The 25,709-nt window shown below is 42.0% G+C and overlaps 1 protein-coding gene across 1 annotated transcript in view; it reads right to left on the bottom strand.

The window, feature by feature from the left end:
- lcp2a (lymphocyte cytosolic protein 2a) overlaps window positions 1-25,709 on the bottom strand; it is a 195,207-nt gene that overhangs the window by 143,154 nt on the left and 26,344 nt on the right. The window lies entirely within an intron of this gene.

Below are 25,709 nucleotides of genomic sequence, written 5' to 3'. Positions count from 1 at the left end.
CCAAGTACCTTCACTGCTAGTCACACTTAAAATGAAGCCGCTCTCCAAGTGTCAGTCACAATCAAAATGAAGCACTTTGCTTCCCAAAAGACCCTTCTGGCACAGGTCAATCCACCGAAAAGACCCAGTCATTCACCGAGCAGGCTTTGCTCTCAATTCCACCAAAATGGCTGGTCACAAGAGCTGCTTCAAAAAGCTGCTTTCTCTGCAGCAGGCAGTCACTGTTTCTTTGCAAATGTATTGAATCTGGGACAGATTGTGACAATCCTTCCAATGTATCAAATTATCGCTGGGCTGTGACTTGTGTGAATGTTAACTGTGACCATTCATTCCCTCCTGTCTATAATATCCCTTACAATGATAATCACATTTTACGATAACAGATGCTCATAATAATAAAAATGAAGGTGATGCGAAAACTGCAATATCTTTTTCAAACTCTGCCCATTCTGTTGCCCCAGTGCTTCTTCAAGATGCTCAATGGATGTGTCAGAAACTTTTTGTGGAGTGAGAAGGTGGCTGGAGTCTCCATGAAAAAATTAACATGGGAATATAAATTAGGGGGTCTAAAACTGCAGATTTTAAGAAATATTATTGGATGTCCCAGGTGAGATTTGTTTCCTCACTGTTTGAGTGAGAGGAGCCCCCTTCCTGGGCACAACTTGGACTATAAGCGATAGGAGAGAGGATAGCAGGAGAGTTAATATACAAATGGAATAGCAAATTTATTTCAAAAAAAACAGGTAACCCTATATTAAAACAGGTATGCCAGACATGGCAAAAAAAATATTAATGTATTGGATTTAAGGTGGGGTTGTCTCCCAATACAGCCTTAACCCAGAACAATTTAATACTCATGACACTGGGCAACAAGATCCTGGAACTTGGTGCTAGAAAGAGATCAGCTGTATTGAGGATGGTTAAGATCAGGGCAGTTAATATCATTCAAACATTGAGGATTAAATTTGGATTAACCAACAGAACATTCTTCTGCTTCCTGAAATTAAAATCTTTTAAAGAGATAAATTAGGACCAACAAAGATTCCACTGCATTCTTTTTAGAATATGCTCCTCATTATATTTTGATTTGCACACGAAATCCACATAATGTAATTTTCATCTTAGAAGATGAGGAAGGGAGGAAGGCAACAAACAATTTAATTTGACAAATTATTCATTCCATTCATTATTTTGAACTAATTTGAGGTGACATTATAGTTTTCTACAATAATGCTTATTTTAAATTTAGTCCTACAGCACGGTAGCAGGCCATTTCGGCCCATGAGCCCATTACACTCAATTGACTTACAACTCCCAGTACGATTTGAACAGTGAGAGGAAACTGGAACCCCCTAGCAAAACCCATGCAAACATGGGACGAATGCACAAATTCCTTACGGACACTGCAGGATCTGAACCCCAGTCCCAATCGCTGGCACCGTAACAGCATTGCGCTAACTACTATGCTAACCGTGCTGCCTCTTGACTTGCATGACCTGTCGACTTTTTCACATTTTGAGTGGAAACTCATCATGTTGTAATTGCATCTCCCTCCATTGGTGGCATTTCAGAACCTTTCCTGGAAAATGGAAAATGTACCAGGTATCTTCCTTTGGAACTGAATACACATATGCATAAATCCAATTTGAAACAATTTTGGTGCATAAATGGCAACTGTGTTTGGTTGCAAATTGAGTAGAAAAGAAAATTATGCAGAGAAGGCAGAGTCTGCAGAGATAGATTAAGGGAGTGGACAAGGGTCTAGCAGTGGAGTACAATAGAGGGTTATGGGAGTGAGGTGGGAAAAGTTATATTGTTGTGGAGTAGGTTTCCAACAGTGTGAGCTGAAGGGCCTATACTGTGTTGTAATGTCCTATGTTCGAATGTTGGTAAATGCAAAACCATCATAGTGAGATTGCAGCATTCTGTTGTGTAGAGAGGCTTGTGCATGAAACAAGAAGGCAAATGGAATTTGAGCCTTCATTGCTGCAAGGTGGAATTTTTTTTAATTATAATTTTTTATTTTTCACACTGTGAACCATATCAACCAAAATATGTACAAATGTATCTCATTAAATTTACACAGTGGTCTTTTCTCCCCTTCCCCCCCCACTTTCCCTCCCTCCCCTCTTTTTCTTTCTTTGGCTTGTCTTCACGGACGAAGAATAATGGAGGGGTAATGTCCACGTCAGCTGCAGGCTCGTTTGTGGCTGACAAGTCCGATGCGGGATAGGCAGACATGGTTGCAGCGGCTGCAGGGGAAAATTGGTTGGTTGGGGTTGGGTGTTGGGTTTTTCCTCCTTTGCCTTTTGTCAGTGAGGTGGGCTCTGCGGTCTTCTTCAAAGGAGGTTGCTGCCCGCCAGACTGTGAGGCGCCAAGATGCACGGTTTGAGGTGATATCAGCCCACTGGCGGTGGTCAATGTGGCAGGCACCAAGATATTTCTTTAGGCAGTCCTTGTACCTCTTCTTTGGTGCACCTCTGTCACGGTGGCCAGTGGAGAGCTCGCCATATAATACGATCTTGGGAAGGCGATGGTCCTCCATTCTGGAGACATGACCTACCCAGCGCAGTTGGATCTTCAGCAGTGTGGATTCAATGCTGTCGGCCTCTGCCATCTTGAGTACTTCGATGTTGGTGATGAAGTCGCTCCAATGAATGTTGAGGATGGAGCGGAGACAACGCTGGTGGAAGTATTCTAGGAGCCGTAGGTGATGCCGGTAGAGGACCCATGATTCGGAGCCGAACAGGAGTGTGGGTATGACAACGGCTCTGTATACGCTAATCTTTGTGAGGTTTATCAGTTGGTTGTTTTTCCAGATTCTTTTGTGTAGTCTTCCAAAGGAGCTATTTGCCTTGGCGAATCTGTTGTCTATCTCGTTGTCAATCCTTGAATCCGATGAAATGGTGCAGCCAAGATAGGTAAACTGGTTGACCGTTTTGAGTTTTGTGTGCCCGATGGAGATGTGGGGGGGGCTGGTAGTCATGGTGGGGAGCTGGCTGATGGAGGACCTCAGTTTTCTTCAGGCTGACTTCCAGGCCAAACATTTTGGCAGTTTCCATAAAACTGGACGTCATGCACTGAAGAGCTGGCTCTGAATGGGCAACTAAAGCAGCATTGTCTGCAAAGAGTAGTTCACGGACAAGTTGCTCTTGTGTTTTGGGGTGAGCTTGCAGGCGCCTCAGATTGAAGAGACTGCCATCCGTGCGGTACCGGATGTAAACAGCGTCTTCATTGTTGAGGTCTTTCATGGCTTGTTTCAGCATCATGCTGAAGAAGATTCAAAAGAGGGTTGGTGTGAGAACGCAGCCTTGCTTCACGCCATTGTTATTGGAGAAGGGTTCAGAGAGCTCATTGCTGTATCTGACCCGACCTTGTTGGTTTTCGTGCAGTTGGATAACCATGTTGAGGAACTTTGGGGGGCATCCCACCTCCCTCCAAAACCTATAAATATTCAACATTTACAATACAATAAAACCATAAACAATATCACCGCACAAAGGAAAATAAACAAGAAAAATGTGTCATCTATTTATTACACACTGGATCTAGTCATTTTGTCTTCTTATCATTTTCATTCTCATTTTAGGGGATGGAGGTCATAGGCAAGCTCTCTCTGATATGTTCCATGTATGGTTCCAAAATTTGTTCATACATTGTGACTTCATTTTTTTAATTATATGTTATTTGTTCCAATGGAATACGTTTATTAATTTCCATGTACCATTGCTGTATACTCATGCTCTCTTCCATTTTCCAAGTTGACATTATACATTTTTTGCTATCGCTAAGGCTATCATAATGAATTTTTTTTGCACTTTATCCAATTTGAGGTCTAATTCTCTACTTCTTATGTTACTTAACAGAAATATCTCTGGTTTTTTTGGTATGTTTTTTTTTGTAATTTTATTTAGTATCTGATTTAATTCTTCCCAAAACGTATTTACTTTTGTACATCCCCAAGTTGCATGTAATGTTGTTCCCATTTCCTTCTTACAGCGAACACATCCATCTGATAATGTTGAATCCAATTTTTTAAATTGTTGAGGAGTAATATATACCCTGTGTAACCAATTATACTGTATCAAGCATAACCTTGTGTTTATTGTATACTTCATAGTTCCAGAACATAAGTTTTCCCATACTTCATTTTTTATCTTTATGTTTAGATCCTTTTCCCACTTCTGCTTAGGTTTATAGTTTATTTCATTTTCCTTATCTTGCAGCTTAATGTACATGTTGGTTATAAATCTTTTGATTATCATCGTGTCTGTAATCACGTATTCAAAACTGCTTCCTTCAGGTAATCTCAAGCTGTTTCCCAATTTATCCTTTAAATAAGCTTTCAATTGATGATATGCAAACATTGTACCATGAGTTATTCCATATTTGTACTTCAGCTGTTCAAATATTAATAAATTATTTCCCAAAAAACAATTTTCTATTCTTTTGATTCCTTTTCTCTCCCATTCTCTAAAGGAATGATTGTCTATTGTAAAAGGGATTAGCGGATTTTGCGTCAATAGTAATTTTGGTATTTGATAATTCATGTTTTTCCTTTCCAAGTGGATCTTCTTCCATGTATTAAGTAAATGATACAGTACTGGTGAGTTTTTATATTGCACCAGCTTTTCATCTCACTTATAAAGTATATGTTCTGGTACCTTTTCCCCTATTTTATCTAGTTCTATCTTAGTCCAGTCTGGTTTTTCCCTTGTCTGGTAAAAATCTGATAAAAAGCTCAGTTGTACAGCTCTATAATAATTTCTATAATCTGGTAACTGTAAACCACCTTGATTAAACCTCTCTGCTAATTTATCTAACGCTACCCTTGGATTTCTCTTTCCACAAAAATTTCCTTATTATTCTCTTTAGTTCCCTAAATAATTTTTCTGTTAAGGAAATTGGTAATGTTTGAAATAAGTATTGTATCCTTGGGAACACATTCATTTTAATGCAGTTTACCCTCCCTATCAACGTTAATGGTAATTCTTTCCAATGTTCTAAGTCTTCCTGCAATTTCTTTATTAGTGGCTGATAATTTGGTTTGTACAAGTGGCTTAAGTTATTATCTAACCTGATTCCTAGGTATCAGATTGCTTGTGCTTGCCATTTAAATGGTGATTCTTTTTTAAATTCTGTATAGTCTGCCTTACTCATTGGCATCACATCACTTTTATTTGCATTGATCTTGTACCCCAATATTTCTCCATATTCCTTCAATTTCTTATGTAATTCTTTTACTGATACCTCTGGTTCTGTTAGGTATACTATGATGTCATCTGAAAATAAGCTGATTTTATATTCTTTCTCCTTTATTTTTATCCCTTTTATTTTATTTTCTATTCTTATCAGTTCTGCCAAAGGTTCTATTGCTAAGGCGAACAATGATGGGGATAGTGGACATCCCTGTCCAGTTGACCTACTTTATTTAAAGTGACTCAATACATATCCATTTACTGTTACCTTCACCAACGGTCCATTATACAATGCTTTAATCCAATTTATATATTTTTCTGGTAGATTGAACCGTAAAACTTTAAATAAGTAATTCCATTCTACTCTGTCAAAAGCTTTTTCTGGGTCTTGAACATCAGCCACTGTTGGTTTCTTATTTCCTTGAACTGCATGGTTAATAAGTTTGCAGACATTGTCCGCTGTTCGTCTTTTAATAAATCCAGTTTGGTCTTGTTTTAGTATTTTAGGTACACAATCGGCCAATCTGTTTGCTAATAATTTCGCTATTATCTTATAGTCTGAGTTAAGTAGAGATATTGGTCTATATGATGCTGGTGTTAATGGATCCTTCCCCATCTTTGGTATTACTGTAATTAATGCTGTCTTATATGAATCTGACAAGTTTTGTGTTTCTTCTAACTGGTTCATTACTTCCAGGAGAGGAGGAATTAATAACTCTTTAAATGTTTTATAAAATTCTATTGGGAATCCATCCTCTCCTGGTGTTTTATTATTCGGCAGCTTTTTTAATATATCCTGTACTTCCTCTATTTCAAATGGTTTTATTAGTTTGTTTTTTCCTATTCTTGTATTTTCAGCAGTTCAATTTTAGCTAAAAATTCCTCTATTTTATCATCTTTCCCCTCATTCTCAGTTTGATACAATGGTTCATAAAATTCCTTAAAATTTTCATTAATCTCTGTTGCATTATATGGAATTTGTTTGTCCTTTTTCCTTGATGTCAGTATCGTTCTTTTAGCTTGTTCTATTTTAAGTTGCCAGGCTAATATTTCATGTGCTTTTTCTACCAGTTCGTAATACTTTTGCTTTGTTTTCATTATGTTCTTCTCCAACTTGTACGTTTGTAATGTTTCGTATTTAATTTTTTTGTCCGCCAATTCTCTCCTTTTTGTTATATCATCCCTTTTTACTCATTCCTTTTCTGTACTTACTATCTCCCTTCACAACTGCTCTATTTCCCAATTGTAATCCTTTTTCATCTTAGTCACACAACTTATTATCTGCCCTCTAATGAAAGTTACATTGTGTCCCATAATATAAATTTGTCTTTCACTGATCCTCTCTTTATTTCAAAATATGTTTTAATTTAGCTTTCAATAAACTCCCTAAATTCCTGTCTTTTAAGTAGCATGGAGTTTAACCTCCATCTATATGTTCTTGGTGGGATGTCCTCCAGTTCTATTCCTAATAATAGGGGTGAATGATCTGAGAGTAGTTTAGCTTTATACTCAGTTTTCTTAACTCTCCCTTGAATATGGGCTGACAACAAAAACATATCAATCCTTGAGTAAGTTTTGTGCCTATTCGAATAATATGAATAGGGTGTTGCCTCCTCCATATACCCATAAGTTTCATTTCGTGCATTGATTTAACCATAAATTTGGCTACTTTATTCTTTTTACTTGTATTTTGTCCACTTTTATCTAATATTGGGGCCAAATTAAGGTTAAAATCCCCTCCTATCAATATATTTCCTTGTGTGTCTGCAATCTTCAAAAAAAAATCCTGCATAAACTTTTGATCCTCCTCGTTAGGTGCATATATATTGAGCAAATTCCAAAATTCTGAGTATATTTGACACTTTATCATTGCATACCTCCCTGCCGGATTTATTATTTCCTCCTTTATTTTGATTGGTACATTTTTGTTAACTAGTATAGCTACACCTCTAGCTTTTGAATTATAAGATGCTGCCGTTACGTGTCCTACTCAGTCTCTCTTTAGTTTGATATGTTCTGCTTCAGTTAGATGTGTTTCCTGCACAAATGCTATATCTATTTTTTCCTTCTTCAATAAATTTAGTAGCCTCTTCCTTTTAATTTGGTTATGTATTCCATTAATGTTTATACTCATATAGTTCAACATGGCCATCTTATATCTTGCATACATCTCTTTTCCACCTCTTTGCCACCTCCATTCCCCTTTTCTCCATTTTCATCTCTTAGTTGTCTCTTATTACACTTAATGAACGACAACACATTTAAGACATAAAGTACCCCCACAGTTCTCACATCCACTAATACCTTAACCCCAAAAGATCCCCCCCTGAGTTGCCCCATACCCCTTTTCATTTGGATTGCGATCTTGTTCACAGCGTCAACTGATTTTGCAGTGACAGTTATTCCCCCTCCACCAGCCCTCTCCAGAAAACACTTTTTTTAAACACATATAACAAAGCTCTCTCTCTTTTCCCCCCTCCCTTACTTCCCTTCTCTTTTCCCTCTTTAGTTCTTTACATATACATTGTTTTTATATCTTTATATATACTTTATCGCCATTCTTCATTCTTGTTACATCTCTTCATCTCTTCTTCTGTCCTGCAAACGTTCTGTGAATTCTTGTGCTTTCTCTGGATCCGAGAACAGTCTGTTTTGCTCCCCGGGTATAAATATTTTAAGCACGGCTGGATGTCTTAACATGCATTTGTAACTTTTTTTCCATAAACTTGATTTCGCTGTATTAAACTCCTTCCTCCTCTTTAAGAGTTCAAAACTTATGTCTGGATAAAAAAATATTTTTCATCTTCTCTAACTTTATTCCTTGCCCGTTCCAGTATATTTTCTGTTGTCGTGTATCTCAAAAATTTTACTAAGGTGGATCTTGGTTTTTGATGTGCCTGTGGTTTCTGTGCCCTTTCTATTTCCATTTCTTCCTGCATTTCTGTCATTCCCAGGACCTTTGGGATCCATCCTTTTATAAATTCCTTCATGTCTGCATCTTCTTCACCCTCCTTCAGGCCCATTATTTTCATGTTGTTTCACCTACTATTATTTTCCAACATATCAATTTTCTGAGATAACAACTCTTGTGTCTCTTTAATTTTTTTATCACTTTCTTCCAATTTTTCTCTTGTCATTCACTTCCATTTCTACAGCCATTTCCCCTCTTCCACATTCTCTACTCTTTTCCCTATTTCTGTAATTACCAGTTCTAACCTTTGCATTTTATCTTCTATTCTTTTCATTTTCCTTTTAATTGCATTAAATTCTAATGATAACCATTCTTTTACTGATCTCATTTGTTCTTCAAAAAAGACTTTATCTATATTCTGTTCATCAGTTTTACCTTTTATTTCTCTTTGTCCATCAGTTTTACCTTCTATTGTGACGATCTTGGTCTTCTTCCTCTTCTTCTGTGTCTGTATCTGTGTTTATGTCTTCTTCTCTTCTTTGTGTCTGTGTCTCTTCTGTTTTTCCCAATGAGCTGCTTGTATCTCTTTGTCGAGCCTCTTCTTGCTGGGTCTCTTGTTGCTGTTCCTCCCCTCCTGGGCTGCTCATCTGTTGTGCTTCCTGACGTTGGTTTTCTTGTCGATCTTCCCTCCGTCTGTTTTTCACGACTGTTTCGTCGCACCCTCTTCTGCTGTCTTCCTTATCCTCCAGCTGAGAGGCCTGGTGTTAAAAATATATACTACTGTGCAGAGGGGGTTCACTAGGGTAATTCCAGAGATGAAGTCGTTAGCTCATGAGGAAAGATTGAGTCATATGGGACTATACTCGCTGGAATGTAGAAAAATAAAAATTATGAAAGAGATAGATTAGAGATAGGAAAGCTGTTTCCACTGGTAGATGAGACTAGAACTAGGGGGCATAGCCTCAAGATTCAGGGGAGTACAGTAGATTTACAGTAAAGATGAGGAGGAACTGCTTTTCCCAGTAAGCAGTGGATCTGTGGAATTCTCTGTCCTCTCATCTCTTTAAAACAATTACCTCTCATCTGTTAGCCTGTCCTCCTCTCACTTCCCCTTCCTCCCTTCTCCCTCCACCTTTTTGTTCAGGTGTCTACCTGTTTTTGTTGATTCCTGCCAAAGACCTCAGGCCCAAAACATAGGTTGCCTTTTACTTCCGATGGATGCTGTGTGACCTGCTGAGTTTCTCCAGCATTAGCATCATTGTGTATTGCACTTGACCTCAGCATCTGCAGACTTTCTTGTTTAATTCTGCTAACTGAGGTTGTAGCTTCTGCATCATTTGTAAACTGCCTGCTGGCAACAGGTTAGCGCTATTAAAATGTATTCTCTATGCCAGCCATATAAAAGACAAGGTAGAATGGAAGATGAGCTGGGAAAGCAAGAGGAAGGCTCTAATTGACACAGTGATGTGTGCTCTTAAACCTCCTCTCGCTACGTTAATCAGGGATTTCAGCTAAGCATTTAATACATTCATACATCAGAGCCTGGTGGAGAAGTTGTCCTCATTGAAACTGAACATACCTCTCTGTAACTGGATTCTGTAATTCCTAACGGAAAGACCACAGTCTGTCCAGGTTGTCAAGCACCATCATGCTGACCACTGGTGCACCTCAGGGCTGTGTGCTCAGTCTGCTCCTGTCATGCTACTATCCCATGAGTGCAACACCAGATTTAATTCCAATTAAGTCATCAAGTTTACAGATGAAACAACAGTAGTTGGCCTCATCAGCAACAAAGGTGAGTCAAAATACAGAGAAGAGGTGGAAAATCTCATAAAACGGTGTGAGAATAACAATCTAAGTCTACATGTGGACAAGACAAAGGAGCTGATTGTGGACTTCAGGAGGACCAGGAACAATTGCACTTCACTATACGTTAATAGCTCAGTATCAGAGAGAGTGGTGAATACAAAGTTCCTCGGAATCTACTTAAGAAGTGACCAATCCTGGGCACACAGCATCTCCTCACTTGTCAGGAATGTGCAACAGTGACTGCACTTCCTTAGAAGGCTGAGGCAGGCCACCGTCCTGTCAAATTTCTACAGGAACTCTATTGAGAGCAACCTGGACAGCTGCAGCATAGTGTGATATGGTTGCTACAGAGCATCAAATTGGAGATCATCCATAGGACCATAAAAATGGTGGAGAGGATCACCTGGGACTCCATCCCCACCACTTATGTGGATAACTGGGATCATTGTTTAAAGTGGGCTCACAAAATCAGGAAGGACCCCAACTATCTCAAAAGTAGCATTTCTATCTATTCCAGTCTGGGCAAGCCAGAAGAATAGAGAAGCAAGAGGGAGAAGTAGAGTTGGAAACTATCCAATTATTGTAGCCATTAAAGGATTTAACTAAGGAGGTTATTGATAGAGTGAACAATGACATAATGTCATGGTAAGCTCAGTCTATGCAACTTATGCTGCCTGGACAAACATTCTACAGTTAGAAGGCCAGATTCCCGATGTGGATATCAGACAACCAGCTGAAGAAATGAGTGGGTGAAGGCGCTCCTGTGTGCCACATTCAGGATCACACTCTGACCAATCATGTACTGGGAGACTGTGAAAATGAGAGATTCACTGTATTTTGTAGCAGTCCTCCACACTTCCCGACATGGTGACAATCAGACATACCCTCTGATGAGTGTGCAGAAGGTTGGAAAATACCATGAGAGAATGTGACAAAAAAAATAGTGGCGCTGCCATAGGTGCCATAATGGCAAAACTGCCACTGGTGCAAACCCAGGAGGGCCAAGAGCAGAGATACAGCACTGCTCTGAAGGTTTCAAATGCCTGGTCCTATTGCTGGTGGCTCTGTACATGCTTTACTTGGTCTGTTAAAAGAGCTGACAGTGCTTGTAAAAAAAAAATCCTGCAAATCCGAGGTCTATGCCCAAGATGGCAGCGACTGTGCTGGGCAATGGCCACAAAGGGTTGCAGACTGCAGGGGGAGCAGTGGTCCAGAGCAGTGCATCAAAAATGGGGAGAGCACACTCCCATCGAGAAGGAGAAGAAGAGATGACCCTGCAGGATGGTGACCACAGCAGCAGACGCGAGGGATTCAGCGACTGAGGGACCCACACAGTGGAAAACTTGCGGTTGGGACACCAACATGGGCTACGGGCTGCTGGACACTGGTTCATGGGAACCAAGAATTATGGTCAGGATTTGAGCAATGCTAAGTGCAAGAAGGGCTCATGAATAGCCTCAGGCATTGAAGGCTTCCTGATCATGCCAGAGATTTTGATCTGCAGCTTGAGTTGCCAATGAATTAAACAGGAGTTTGTGCAGCTGCAGAGATTGCGGAAATGCTAGAGATGAATCCACGAATACTCAGTACCTCTGAAGGGACTCTCTTTTGCTTTTCTTTCTCTCATACTGTAAGGTGCACCAGGCAACACTAATGGCAACTCTGTTTGCCTTATCCAGGCAAAAGTTAAAGTATATTGTAATGTGATTGATGGTACTCAGAGACTTGTGTGAAGCACAAACATGCTTTTATTAGCTTACAATTAATGGCCAGTATCTACAATGGTCTTCAGGTAAATTGGAGGTAAGGTGGGAAAACAGGGTTTATATCAGGACCAATGGGGGCGGAGCCAAGAGAAAGGGCCAGTCATCTAATCTACCCATAGACAGTGAATTCCGGTTCTCTGCATTCACACCTTCCTTCAGAAGACAACCTGTAGGTGAAAACAGAGACCACATTCAGCAACACAAACTTTTTACAATTATTTACAAGTTGAGTATGTCTGGGGGCCTGTTTATTCTGGTTATCCCTGTGCTTCCTTTGTGTCTTGGATACTGGGACTCAAAGAAGGACTTAGGGGTTCAAGATCCGAAGGTTGCATGGTTGGAACCATGTCGTCCAGAACTCTGTGTGGGGTATTTGGAGGTTCCAGGCCTCTTGTGGGTGCTGGGAACTCAGTTCCTGAAGGTGGCAGGTCTCCGATCAAGATGGTATCCTCTCTGCCATCCGGGTATGCCACATATGCATACATCGGATTTGCGTGGAGTAGGTGCACTCTCTCAACCAGAGAGTCCGTTTTGCTTCTCCTCGCGTGCTTTTTCAGCAGGACTGGTCCTGGTGTCATTAGCCATGCTGGAAGAGTGATCCCTGATTGGATTTCCTCAGGAATGCAAACATTAGTTCGTGAGAAGTCGCACTGGTCACAGTGCGGAGAAGTGATCTTATGGAGTGGAGCGCAGAGGGCAGACCTCTTACTAGGAGTCTGGAAGGCCTTTAGACTGGAGAGCTAAGTTCACAGCTTTCCAAACCGTTGCGTTCTCTTTTTCAACTTGTCTGTTTCCCTGGGGGTTGTAGCTAGTCGTCCTGCTTGAGGCGATGCCTCTTACTAGCAGGTATCGGTGTAGCTCTTCACTTGTAAATGATGAGCCCTGGTCGTTATAAATATAGCTGGGATGCCCAAATATGGTGAAAATGGAGAGCAGAGCTCTGATGACTGTGGTGGTGGTAGTGTCTGGGCAGGGGATGGCGAGCGGAAAATGCGAGTACTCATCAATAATGTTAAGGAAGTACACGTTTCCCTTGGTGGAAGGAAGGGGCCCCTTGAAATCGTCGCTGAGTTGTTCAAAGGGGCAGGAAGTTTTTAACCAGGTGCACTTTATCAGGGTGGTAGAAGTGCGGTTTGCTGCCTGATGTCTTCAATAGAGAAAGGCAGGTTGCATGCCTTGATGAAGTGAGCCATCCGGGTGATGCTCGGGTGGCAGAGCTCATCGTGGATTGACTGCAACTGGCTGGTGTGTGCAACAGCACAACTTCCTTGGGATAAGGCATGTGGAGGTTCACTGAGCCTATCTGGCCTATACACTATCTCATAGTTATAGGTGGAGAGTTCAATCCCCCACCTCTCGATCTTGTCATTCTTTATTTTACCCCTTTTTGTGTTATTGAAATTGCTAATCAGTGAGCAGTGTAAATTTCCTGCCGGCCAGGTAGTGCCTCCAGTGCTGATGGCCTCCACAATGGCTTGAGCCTCTTTCTCCACTGAAGGGTTTCGGAACTCGTGGCCTTGTAGGGTGCAGGAAAAGAAAGCTACCAGCCTGCCTGCCTAGTGAAGGGTCGCAACCAGAGCTATGTTGGAGGCATCGCTCTCCACCTGGAATGATGCATTTTCGTCCACTGCATGCATGGTGGCCTTACCAACATAGCACTTGACGTAACTAAAAGCTGCCTGGGCTTCTGCTGATATTGGAAAGGAGGTAGATTTTAAAGGAGGGTGGACCTTGTCAATGTAATGAGGTACCCACTGGACATAGTATGAGAAGAAGCCCAGGCCACCTTCAAGCTTTCATGATCCTTGGGATCAGGAGGTCCAAGAGAGGGCACATACACTCAGGGTCTGGGACAATGATGCCATTCTCCACCACATAGCCCAGGATAGCGAGACATTTAGTCTGGAATGCACACTTACTGACATTGTACATGAGGTTCAGGGATTTGGCTGTGTGGAGAAACTTATGAAGATTGGCGTCGTGGTCCTCTAGATTGAGTCCGCAAATGGTGACGTTGTCAAGATAGGGGAAAGTAGCCCTTAATTTGTACTTAACTACCATTTTGTCCATCTGCCTCTGGAACATCAAGACCCCATTCGTAATACCAAAAGGGACCCTCAGGAACTGATAAAGTCGCCCATCTGCCTCGAAAGTTGTGTAGGGATGGTCCTCAGAATGGATCGGCAGCTTTCAGGACAGAGGTTGAATAGATCCGGTACTGCATAATTTCATTCACCATATCCAAGATTCGGGGAAAGGGTGTGTTTCCAGGAATGTGAAGCGATTGATAGTTTGGTTACAGCCATCACTAGCCTGGGCTTTTCTACCCCTCTCACGACTACCATCTGTGCTCTTCTCGGGCTGTTGTTTGGTTCAATTATTTTTTCTTTAAGCAGCCACTGCCTTTTGGCTCTCATAAATTCTCGGTCCCTTGCACTGTATCACCTGCTCTTTGTAGCTATCGCCTTACAGTCAGGGGTTAGGTTCTGAAATATTCAGCGTGGAGAGACCGCATGTAGTGTCTGACTTTTAGGACCTTCCGTTCCACACTGTAATTGGGGGAGTGGGCCTGAGTACTCTATGGTCATGCTTTTAAGATGACACAGGAAGTCTAGACCCAGCAACACAAAAGTACACAAATCCTCCAATACATACAATTGGAACTTACAAAATTCCCCCTCCCCATACCCCTGAATAGTCGCCAATACGATTGCGACCCTAGCTAAATATGGTAGTCCATTGGGTAAACCTTTAAGTTTTACTGCCGAGCAGTCACAGAGTTTATGAAACTGTCAGTTGAGCCAGTGTCTATTAAGCAATCCGTCAGATGTCTGTTTATCCTCTCCTCCATCATTGAGTAGTTCAGCTGGTGAGGTTTCTCCTGGTCACGGACGACTGATGCCAGCGGTCCGGAGGCTGCATGTCGCCTTGATCCAAGGACCAGGAAGATGGTGTCGGCCATGAGGAGCAGCAAAATGGCTGCCATTCCCACTATTGCTTCACTTCTGGATTTCCTTGATGCTTCACTTCCATTAGTGTTTCCCTCCATGAGGCGCAGCAAGATGGAGGTAGTGAGCAACATGGAGAGGCAGAGATCCACATTTCTGGCCCTGAGTACAGGGCGTACAACAGTTCAGGGGTTGCAGACATGGTTGCCTTCCTGGGTTTCCCCTTAGCCCAACAGACTTCCACCAGTGTCCCCTTTTACTGCATCCTGAACACACAGAATCCTTTGCAAGGCAGGGGTGTTTGGCCTATTCACAGAAATAGCATCCCTGGTTGTGTGTGGCCACGGTAATCGGTACTGGGGATGGCTGTGGTCTGCAGGTCTGATCTTCCAAGAAGGTGCCACGATCATTAGAAAGGTCATCGACTCCCAGTTGGGCCTGTTCAAGAGATTTTGCCAGATTGAGGGTTCTGGCAAGTCCTTCTTCCCCAACTCTAACAGTCGCTGCCTCACGTACCTCAATCTCACTCCTGTCATGAGTGTATCCTGTACTTGCTTTTCTTCTCTCACCCGGGCTGAGACCACTTTGTAGTGGCACTTTCTCGTCAGTGTCCATAGTTCCAGAATGTAGTCATCCTGTGATTCACCATTGTTGCTGACGTTAATGTCATGTAGTGGGCCTTCAGGCCTTCGATGGCTATGTCATACGTCACACTGTCCCTGATAACTGCATATCCCTTGGGACTGACTCGGGAGAGGAGGATCAGTCTCCAGAGGCTGTTGGAGTGGAAAACTTCTTGGGTAAGATGGGAAGCACTCCAACCAGTAGGCGAATTCTTCCGGGGCCTCTGGTGGAAGAAGGTCGTCCTGGAGCATGCCTGGCTTCAGAAGAGCTTCCATCGCATTTCCAAAAGTAAGCTAATAAAATTATAATGTGATTGATGGTACTTGGAGACTTGTGTGGAGCACAACATGATTTTATTAGCTTACAATTAATGGCCGGTATCTACAATGGTCTTCAGGTAAATTGGAGGTAAGTTGGGAAAACAGGGTTTATATTGGGACCGATGGAGGCAGAGCCAAGAGGAGGGGCCAGTCATCTAATCTACCTATAGTCAGTGAATTTCGGTTCACTGCATATATCATGTATATTACTTTTTTATTGTATCAGTATGTGCATGTCCAGAGCATGTCCAGAGGAGAATGAATGAAGAGGCCTGATTGAATGTGGTTTTGAAGCATATAACTGTTATCTGTCCATTTTGCTTGTTAGTAACAAAATGCTCCCAAAGTATACTTTGTCATAACATTAGCAAGAACATGTTACAAAGGGCAGTTGCAATGCAATATGGCTGCATATTACACAGCAATCAGACATTTCAATCGAATTAATGATTGTGGGGCAGGGTACACCTAAACTAACTTCAGGAGTGATGCTGAAGCTTACCATTCAGATAAAGGATTGCATAAATATGTAGCCACAGACCTACCACACATTACTACTGACTAGGAAAAGATCATCCAAGAGGATAAGGAAGTCATTAAGTGATGGGGTACACTGTTGAAAAAGCTAATGCATCATGAGAATAGGCCAAAGTGGTTCTGAAGAACCCCTCCTTTTGGGACAGTCTTTGGAATTTGGATTTGAATGTGCAAATCCATCCCTGGATTTGATGCATCTCTCACATTATCATTGTTGTATAGCTGATGGTTTCAATGACTGTAGTTACTTTATTCTTGTGACATGATGACAGACAAGGTGTTGGCATTGAAGGGACAGTTGTTTATAGGTCAAATATAGGTACTATCAGGGATCTAATTTATAGGCCATTTTAGGCCATGACCAAGAGGTGAGAGGGGAGACTTGTCAGTGAAAGAATAGTAAGGGATGATGACAAGTAAATAGAGGTGTGGATTTTGCTAATTTAGTAACGAGGAACCACAGGCAAAGCCTAAAAGTAGAGACAGAGAATGCAGGAGTGATGATACCCAAGCTTCAGAACATTAATTAAATTCAAGATTCTTTTCTTGACATGTAATAAAACATAAAATGCAATACCTGTATTACACAAAATATCCTTTAGTCTGCCGTAAGTCAGATAGAGTTACCAATAGTATTGTCTGGCTCCCCTTACAGTAATAGAAAGAGAAGTAAAAGAGAGTCCGTTCAGAGTCACTGAGTGTCCTTACATTCGCCTCCAGTGTTCCAGCAGCCTCTGCAGTTGCTCAAACCCCTGTTCTATCAGTTGGCAATCCAAGCTCTAGATCCAAACCTCCGATATGATCAGGAAGAATTCAGTGCTTGAGGTTCTTAAGGAGTCCTCCTTGCCCTCCGCATCCTTTCAAATCCTGGTTCTGATACTTTGATCCCATGGGCCAGTCTTCAGCGGCAGAGCTCTCACTTCTCCTTCTCAATGAAGGGTGTTCTCCCCATGTCTGGTGCCCTGCACCAGTCCATTGCTTCCCCAGAGTCTGTTACCCCTTGAGGCAGCTGCCACCATAGCTGCAGCTATTTTAGAACCTGTGGTTACAGGATTAATTATGTAATGCTGATAAGATGCTAGGAGTTGTCTGCTTTGAGATTGGTTAATGTCAAATAGTGTTAGAGAATTTAAACCCATGCATATGAGGTGACAGACCTCCCACAGGCCTGTGTATCAAATAAAGAGAATTGGCTAAAGAAAAAGACAAGTTCTTCAACCCCAGGAGAGTAAAATGCTGATTGGGACTTCGCCCTAGAACCTGGATTAAGGATTAACACAAATCCTCCACACATTTGGTGAACCAGGCAAGAGTCCAATATCTCGGCAAGACTGTGGATGGAGGCTCATGGACTGCAGTGTTCCTCTGGTAGATAACTGGCCAATTTAAGATAAGGTAAACAGAGACATTTTTCATAAAAGTCTGTGAAGGAGGCTCTGCGTGGTCCGTCAGTTCCCAGTTTGATCTAGTGTGAGTGATGGACTCGTATGGCCGAGTGTATAACTGAGGATTTTAAAAATCAGGAATTAAGTTAAGAAATGAATACCTGAGAGACTTACTTTAAAATTTATGGAGTTGTAAGGTAAATGAAGAATAAGAGAAGGGAAGAGTTTTATTAATAAATTTGGTTAACAGTGAGCTGTAGACTGCCACAGTGGGCCTTACCCACAACAATGTGAGCTGTAAGGCTTCCTCTTCATGGATTGTGCCTGCCGCACTGTAAGTTGTAGGCTGTGCGCTCCTCTGAACTTGCCTTAGAAAAGTGGTGAATCGTAGGCCGCATGGAAGCTATGAACAAGGAGGAATCCTCTCCAGAACTGTCTAACATTGAACTAACATTGAAAAAAATGAAAAAAAGTAGAAAGGAGAAAATGAAAAAAAAGGGAGAAATAAGAGAACAGAACAAGAAAGGGTTAATGGGAATTTTTGGTGGCGTATTGGGAAGGATTGTAGCTGTTGTGTGACAGCACTGCCCCCTACCATGTCAAAGGACACACGAGCTGCCAATCAAGGTTTGGTTCCGCCTCACCCATTAGTGCACACCTCATTGTTGTACCATGTAAATTACCTGCACTGCACTCTCCAGCCTGCCTGTACTTGGCCTTGGGCCATTGGCTGTTTTAATTGGATTAACCCTCCTGGCACCGAGCGATTGGTACCCTGTAAATGATCTGGGCTGGATCCTTTGTTCTTTCTTTTTGCCAGCTTGGGACCACCCTGCTTCACTCAAGCCTAGAAATGTGGAAGGGTGCTGGAGAAACTGTTGGTAAGATGTGCACTGTTAAAAGCATTGGAATGTTTAATTAGAGTCCCTTGTAGAATAGAAAGGTAGTACAGAGAGTCCATTTTGAGAGAGTAAGTGGGAGAGAACATCTGGTGGAGATTTATGGACTAGGTTAAAAAGGAACAATAGGGAATGAAGTGGCATTTATGATTTTCCAGAATCTGAAACATAAGGGTTACACCAATCCCACAGGCAGAGGAAATTTTTGGTTCCAGAATTTTCATGGAAAAAAGGAGGTGGCTCAATTCCCTAACATTGAATCATTTCATTGGATAATTTCACTTGGAGAAAAATGGAGAAATCAGGTGGTTCCCTTGGTATGGAGTTAACATTCTTAGCTGATCACATAGATAACATCGCCTACACCTGGGTGGGAAACCTATATCCCGCGGGCTGGATCCGGCCCTCGATCCAAATTTATCCAGCCCATAGGCTGTTACATCACCAGTGATTGGGACCAGGGTTCAAACCTCACACTTTCTGTAAGGAGTTTGTACATTCTCCGTGTCTGCATGGGTTTCCTCTGTGTGCTCTCATTTCCTCCCACCCTTCAAAACGTACCGGAGGTTGTAATTAGACATCATAGGCTCATGGGCCAAAAGGGCCTGTTACCGTGCTGTATGTTTACATTTAAATTTAAAATTTAATATAGTTGATCTGATTCCATTCGATCCAGAATCACTTTAGCATTTTCAGTTCAGTTTGCCTATAATAGTGATTTTTCTCTGATCTGGAGGATGCAACTTTTAATGTCCATAAGATTGCTTTCAGTGAGACTGTGAAAGTCTCAAAGGGGGGAATGTAGAAGTAAGGGTTTTTCTAGTTTAATTAGTGTTAATACATCAAATATATTCACACATTCATTAATTAACCACAATATTAATACAAATACAACTTGGTAAATGGTTTTGCCGGAACAGTTGCCAGGATGTGTGTTGCCTGGCAACACCAACCAACCTGAAATTCCATTAGCCCTGACCAAGGAAAGCGAGAGGTTCTGCAATGTGTGTTGCCTGGGAACCATAACCTGATTTGATAAATTTCCAATAGTCTTATTTCTCTCTGGAATCAAGTGATTTACAGAAATTAGGAGAATCAAAACTGTAAAAATACCTTAGAGGTGGGGTACACATCTGTGTGATTGGTCCATAATATGGTGCATTATGGAGACTGACATTGCATAGCTTAATGCTGATAGGATAATGCTTGTTGCCTAAGGTTTGACTGTTTTAAGATTAGTTAAGGTAGTGCTGGTGAATTTAAACCCATACATTTATATGCTGGGGGGGGGGGGGGTCCCTGTTTCACTCCACAGGTGATGGACCCCACAGGCCTGTGTATCAAATAAAGGGAATTGGCTAAAGAAGTCTAAGTCCTTCATTCCTCGGGAGCGTAAACTGCTTTTTGGGACCTCACCCCAGAACCTGGATTGAAGATCAACATAGATCTTCCGCAACTTCAACTCTCCTGCAGCCTCTGAGAACCCTGTTCTATTCATCAGCAATGTAAACTTCCTCACACACGGCAGTGTTGTTTGAGGAAACAGAAGTGATAGAGGGAAGGTGCACCCTCAGGATAAGAGTGGATTTCTGCAGCCTCGCTGAGAATGGCTATTGGCCGCAGATGTAGAGGTACTTAAAGTTATAAAGGGTTTTGACAGTGTAAATGTAGATAGGCTTTTTCACTGAGGGTAGGTGAGATACAAACCAGAGGACATGGGTTAAGAGTGAAAGGAGAAAAGTTTAGGGGGAACATAAGGGGGAAATTTTTCACACTGAGAGTGGTGGAAATGTGGAATGAGCTGCTAGCTGAAGTGTTGAATACAGGCTCAATTTTAAAATTTAAGAAGAATTTTGGCAGGTGCATGAATGGGAGAGATATAGAGAGCTATGGACTGGGTGTAGATCAGGGGACTAGGCAGAAAAATGGATCGGCACAGACTAGAAGAGTCGAAGGGCCTGTTTCTGTACTGTAATGTTCTATAGTTCTATTACAGCACAGTAGGGACCCTTCAGTCCAGAATATTTTGCCGATCTTTATAAACCCATTTCAGAACAATCTAATCTTTCCCTACATTACACTCATTACCCTCTATTTTTCTTACATCCATTTGCCCATTTAAGAGTCTTTTGAATGTCCCAATGCCCGACATTCTCCCCATTACTCTTGATGCTCTGGCTAATCAAGAACCTATTAATCTGTCTTAAATGCACCCAATAACTTGGCTTCCAACACCAAGTGTAGCAACAAATTCAATAGATTCATCACACTCTGGCTGAAGAAATTCTTCCGTATCTCTGTTCTAAGTGGATGCTTTTCAAACCTGAAGTTGTGCCCTCTTGTCCTTGGTTCTCCCATCATGGGAAACAACCTTTCTGAATCTACTCTGTCCATGCCTTTCAACATTCAAAATGATTCAATGGGAACTCCCTCATTCTCCTAAATTCCAACGAATACAGGCCAAAAGCTGTCAAATGTTCCACATCTGTTAACCCTTTCATTCCCAGAATAATCTTGTGAACCTCCTCTGAACTCTCTCCAACATCAGCATATCCTTTCTTAAATGAGGAGCCCAAAATTACTTACAATACACCAGTGAGGTTTCACCAGCCCCTTTCACACTTTCATCCCACTAAATTGGTTGTTCAGTGTCCCGGGATAGGAATGGGGGTTTGGCTTTTCACACTTGACCACTCCTAACTGGGACAATGAACACTTTCACACTTGCAAGGAGCCATCCCCAAGATTAGGACTGTTCTGCCTTCAACTGGTGACATCAGGACGCATCGAGCCATGATGAACCTGCCCTAAAACCTGCTCAATGTATTATGATCTTAAATTTGAACAAAATTAATCAATGCTAATTGTAACATAATTAAGCTTTACGTACAGCACAGTATGAGCCCTTCAGCCCCTACTGTTGTGCTGACCTATATAAACCTTTATAAGAGATCATAGGAAAGTGCTAGCAATAAATAGCAATAGCAGACAATTTTTGAACAGGGTTAGATGTTGGTAGCGCTATAGTGCTCAACTTATATGGTGTGAAAAAGTTTGTTACACTATAGCAGACAATTTATAAATACCATGGAGAAAAAGCGATGACGGATGTGCCCTCCCAGAATGCCATGCAGCAGAGAAAGGGCTGTATGCCTGGCTGCAGCAACGGAGCATTTACGGAGGGGTTTCTCTACTGCATGGCATTCTGGGAAATGAGGTCTACTATTGCTTTTACCCCCCCCCCCGGCCCCCAGTCTTTATAAATTGAGCGCTGTTTAAAAATTGTCTGCTATTGCTATTTATGGCTATTTTTTTTCCTCTCTCTCCTGCTGCGACTTTCCCATGGCAAAATATATACCTTCATTTTAATCTTTTCTTCCTTCACATTCCTGCACTCACACAAAAGATTTCAAGCAATTACCCATTTTACACTGCCTCATTGCAATGGCGGCGTCTGCAGAGGCCGGGGATTGTACTAGGGGTCTAGGCTGTCAATCCCCAGCATGAGATGACATCATCTGACGCTGGTGTTGAGCTGATTTTGCTTTCACACTAAAGGCTGATTGGCAGTTAATTCCTGCGATCACTTGCAAGTGTGAAAGCAGCTACCAATGCCTTGTAAAGTCAACAGCACATCCTTGCTTTCATATTCTATTTCTCTTAAAATGAATACCAGCAATGCATTTGCCTTCTTCACCACCGACTCAACTTGCCAGTTTACCTTCAGAGTATCCTGTAAGAGGACTCACAAGACCCTTTGCATCTGAGAATTTTCAGTTTTCTCCCCATTTAGAAAATAGTCTGCCCATTTATTTCTTCTACCAAAGTGCGTGACCGTAAACGTTTCAATATTATATTTCTTTTTCCACTTCTTTGCCCATTCACCTAATCTGTTGAAGTCCTCCATTTTCCTCAATACTACCTGTTCCTCCACCTATCTTTGTATCATCTACAAACTTGGCAATAAATCCATTCATTCCATAAGCAAAATCATTGATAAACAGTAGTTCCCCCCCACTTATCTGTGGCGGATATGTTCCAAGACCCCCCCCCAGCGGATGCCTGAAACTGCCCATAGTACCAAACCCTTAAAAGGGTTACATGAATGTGCCAGAAACTGCAGATAGTATTACTTTTACACAAGCAATCTGATAACATGACATTTGATCTGATAACTGAGACAGCTGCTAAGTGACTAACGGGGCAGATAGCATATACAGTCTGGATACGCTGGACAAAGGGATGATTCACATCCTGGGAGAGACAGTGCGAAATTTCATCACACTACTCTGAACAGAGCGCAATTTAAAACTTACGAATTGTTTATTTCTAGATTTTTCCATTTAATAATTTTGGACCATGTTTGACCGTGGGTAAATGAAACCGCAAAAAGTGAAACCATGGGGGGGCGGGGGGGGGGGAGGAACCATTGTACAATATACAAAGCAGCCCAAATATCGACCTCAGAGGAACACCACTAGCAACTGGCAGCCAACCAAAATATGATGCCTGTATTCTGACTCTGGTTCCTTCTCATCAGCCAATGTTCTACTCATATACCTCTATTATCACCTCTCATCCTTCATTGCTTTAAAGAAAAATGCCTTAGCTCAGTTAACCTCATTTCATAAGATGTTTTTAATTTTTTTTTAAGAGAGATACAGAAAGATAACCAGCCCTCCCAGACCACGAGCTTGCACCGTTCAATTACATCCATATAACAATTAACCATCTAATCCTGTAGAACTTTGGAATTTTGGGGGCTCCAATGTAAGGGGAATGTACACAGTTAATAATAGAGCTCAAAAGTATTGACGTGCAGAGTGATCTGGCAGTCACTGAAAGTTTCCACTCAAGTAGATAGATTGTATAAAAGGCGTATGGTATACTTGGCTTCATTGAATGGGGCATTTAGTGGTGCAGACTCAATGGGGTAATGGACTGCCTTCTGCTCCTATATCTTGAGTCCCCTCCACCAACACCAACACATACCCCTTTCCCTCCATTGACTCCATTGCACACACCCCTTACCCTCTATGGATGCCCTCTTTTCCATCTATTCAGTCTGCAAACTCAGCAAAACAACCAACACATTAAAGAACTCCTTCCACATTCTCCATCTGGATGAAGATATACAACATGTGATTATGCACTGCCTGATTCTTTCCCATCACTATATGACTCCTGAATCAACCTCACTTGTAAAATAATGTTGTCTTTCCTGTTTGAATTACTCTCTCCCTGTCCTGTGGACTATATAAATATATTGTGTGTTTGCATTCGTTGTTTTTTGCAATACTGTTTAAATTAAATGGTATTGCAATAACAACAAATGCAAACCCACAGTGTGTATATGGTAATATAAGGTAGTCTATGACCATGTCTTTTGGAATGGCCACCCTAGCAGCATCCACAGAATGTCAAAGGCATTTGATATTTCGGGGCTGAACCCTTCTTCAGGAGTGCTGAAAATCAGGTAGACACCTGAATAAACAGGCGAGGAGCACAGGTTAACAGGTAAGAGGTAGATACAGGTAGTATAAGAGGAAAAAGCTGAGAAATTATCGGGGAAGAGGACAGAGGGAAAAGGAAGATAGCTCCGATTGGAAAAGTAATGGGAGGGAATGGGAGCTGGGTAAAGGGAGACAGAGGGATAAGGGAAAGAGAGGAGGAGGTTAACACATATTGGAGGTTGATATTGATGCTGTCTGGATGAGATTGCTGACAAGGAATATAAAGTTTAGCAGTACAAGGCTGTGGACAGATATGACATTGTGGCAAAGAGATGTGGAATTGAAATGGTTGGCCACTGATATAGAGGCCACATTGGGAGCACTGGATATAGTAAACAATTCCTGCAAATTCACAGGTGAAGTGTTGCTTCACTCGGAGGAACTGTTTGGGCCCTCAAATAGTGGTGAGGGAGGAGTTGTAGGTCCAAGTGCAGCATTTCTTTCGCTCAGTGTGACAGGTATCAAGAGAGCAATTGGTGGGAAGGGATTATTGACAAAGGAGTCTCAGAGAGAGTGATCCCCACAGAAAGTGGAGAGGGTGGGAATGGGAGGATTTGTCTGAAGATGGAATCCCATTGTAGATGGCGGAAATTGCAGAAAATGACATATTGGATGTTGGTGGGGTGGTAGACAAGGAAGAGGGGAACAGAAAAGGACAGACTCAGCAGAAAGAAGCTGATTGGTGCAATTGAGATCTGGTGACTTGAGAAGCAGCAGCAAAGATTTAAAAAGTCAAGCATCACTATAAAAGTGAGGAACCATGTTGCAGAATGGTCTTCATTAGAGTGGTCTGAGCCATAGTGTTAAGGCTTTGGCTCAAGCGGCTTCAGCAAGATAAGGCTGAGGTGGTGTTGCACGAGTTAAAGTAAGTAAGAGTCACACTATTTGCGGAACAAAAAGGATTCAGCAGGTAGGCACAGGTAAGGGCAGGTTTTATCTTATTTGTTTTCATAGACAGTGGGAATGGCAGCCAAGGCAGGGGAATGGTCCTCTTGCAGAATGTGGGTAGTCAGGAGAGCCAGCAATATCCCTGATTACTTCATCTGTGAGAAATGGATCTAACTGCAGCTCCTTACAAATAGAGTTAGGGAATTAGAGCTGGAGGTGGATGAACTTTGGATCATTCAGGAGGCTGAGAAGGTAATAGACAGGAGTTACAGGCAAAATAACACAACTACAAGGCAAGAGGAAGATAGCTGTGTGATATTCAGGACAGGATAAGGAAACAGGCAGTCAGGACAGGGCATCCCTGTGGCCGTTACCCTCAATAAAAAGTATACCAGTTTGGAGCGATGACTTACCAGGGATAAGCCATGCTGATCAATTCTCTGACATGGAGTCTGATTCCGTGGCTAAGAAGGGAAGGGAGGAGAAGAGGCAAGCTGGAGTGATAAAAGATTCCATAGTTAGGGGGACAGATAAGAGGTTCTGTGGATGGGATCGAGAATCCTGGATGGTATGTTGCCTCACTGGTGCCAGGATCCAAGAAATCGCAGATCAAGTTCACAGCATTCTCAAGAGGGAGGGTAAGCAGCCAGATGGACAAATGAAGGGTAGGAAGGATTAGGAGGACCTGCAAGGAAAGTTCAGGGAGTTAGGTGTTAGATTGAAAGGACAGAACCTCCAGGATTGTGATCTAAGGATTAATAATGCAGCTTAACACATGGCTAAAGACATGGGCAGGAGGGAGGGTTTCAAGTTTCTGGATCACTGGACTTTCTTCCAGGGAAGGTGGGAACTGTTCCGATTGGATGGTTTGCATCTGAACTGGAAGGGGACTAATATGCTTACAGGAAAGT

The sequence above is a fragment of the Narcine bancroftii genome, chromosome 9 (genome assembly GCF_036971445.1).
Source record: "Narcine bancroftii isolate sNarBan1 chromosome 9, sNarBan1.hap1, whole genome shotgun sequence".
NCBI lineage: Eukaryota > Metazoa > Chordata > Chondrichthyes > Torpediniformes > Narcinidae > Narcine > Narcine bancroftii.
Note: the sequence above shows the minus strand (reverse complement) of the source record. Positions and strands in the feature narration are given on the sequence as shown.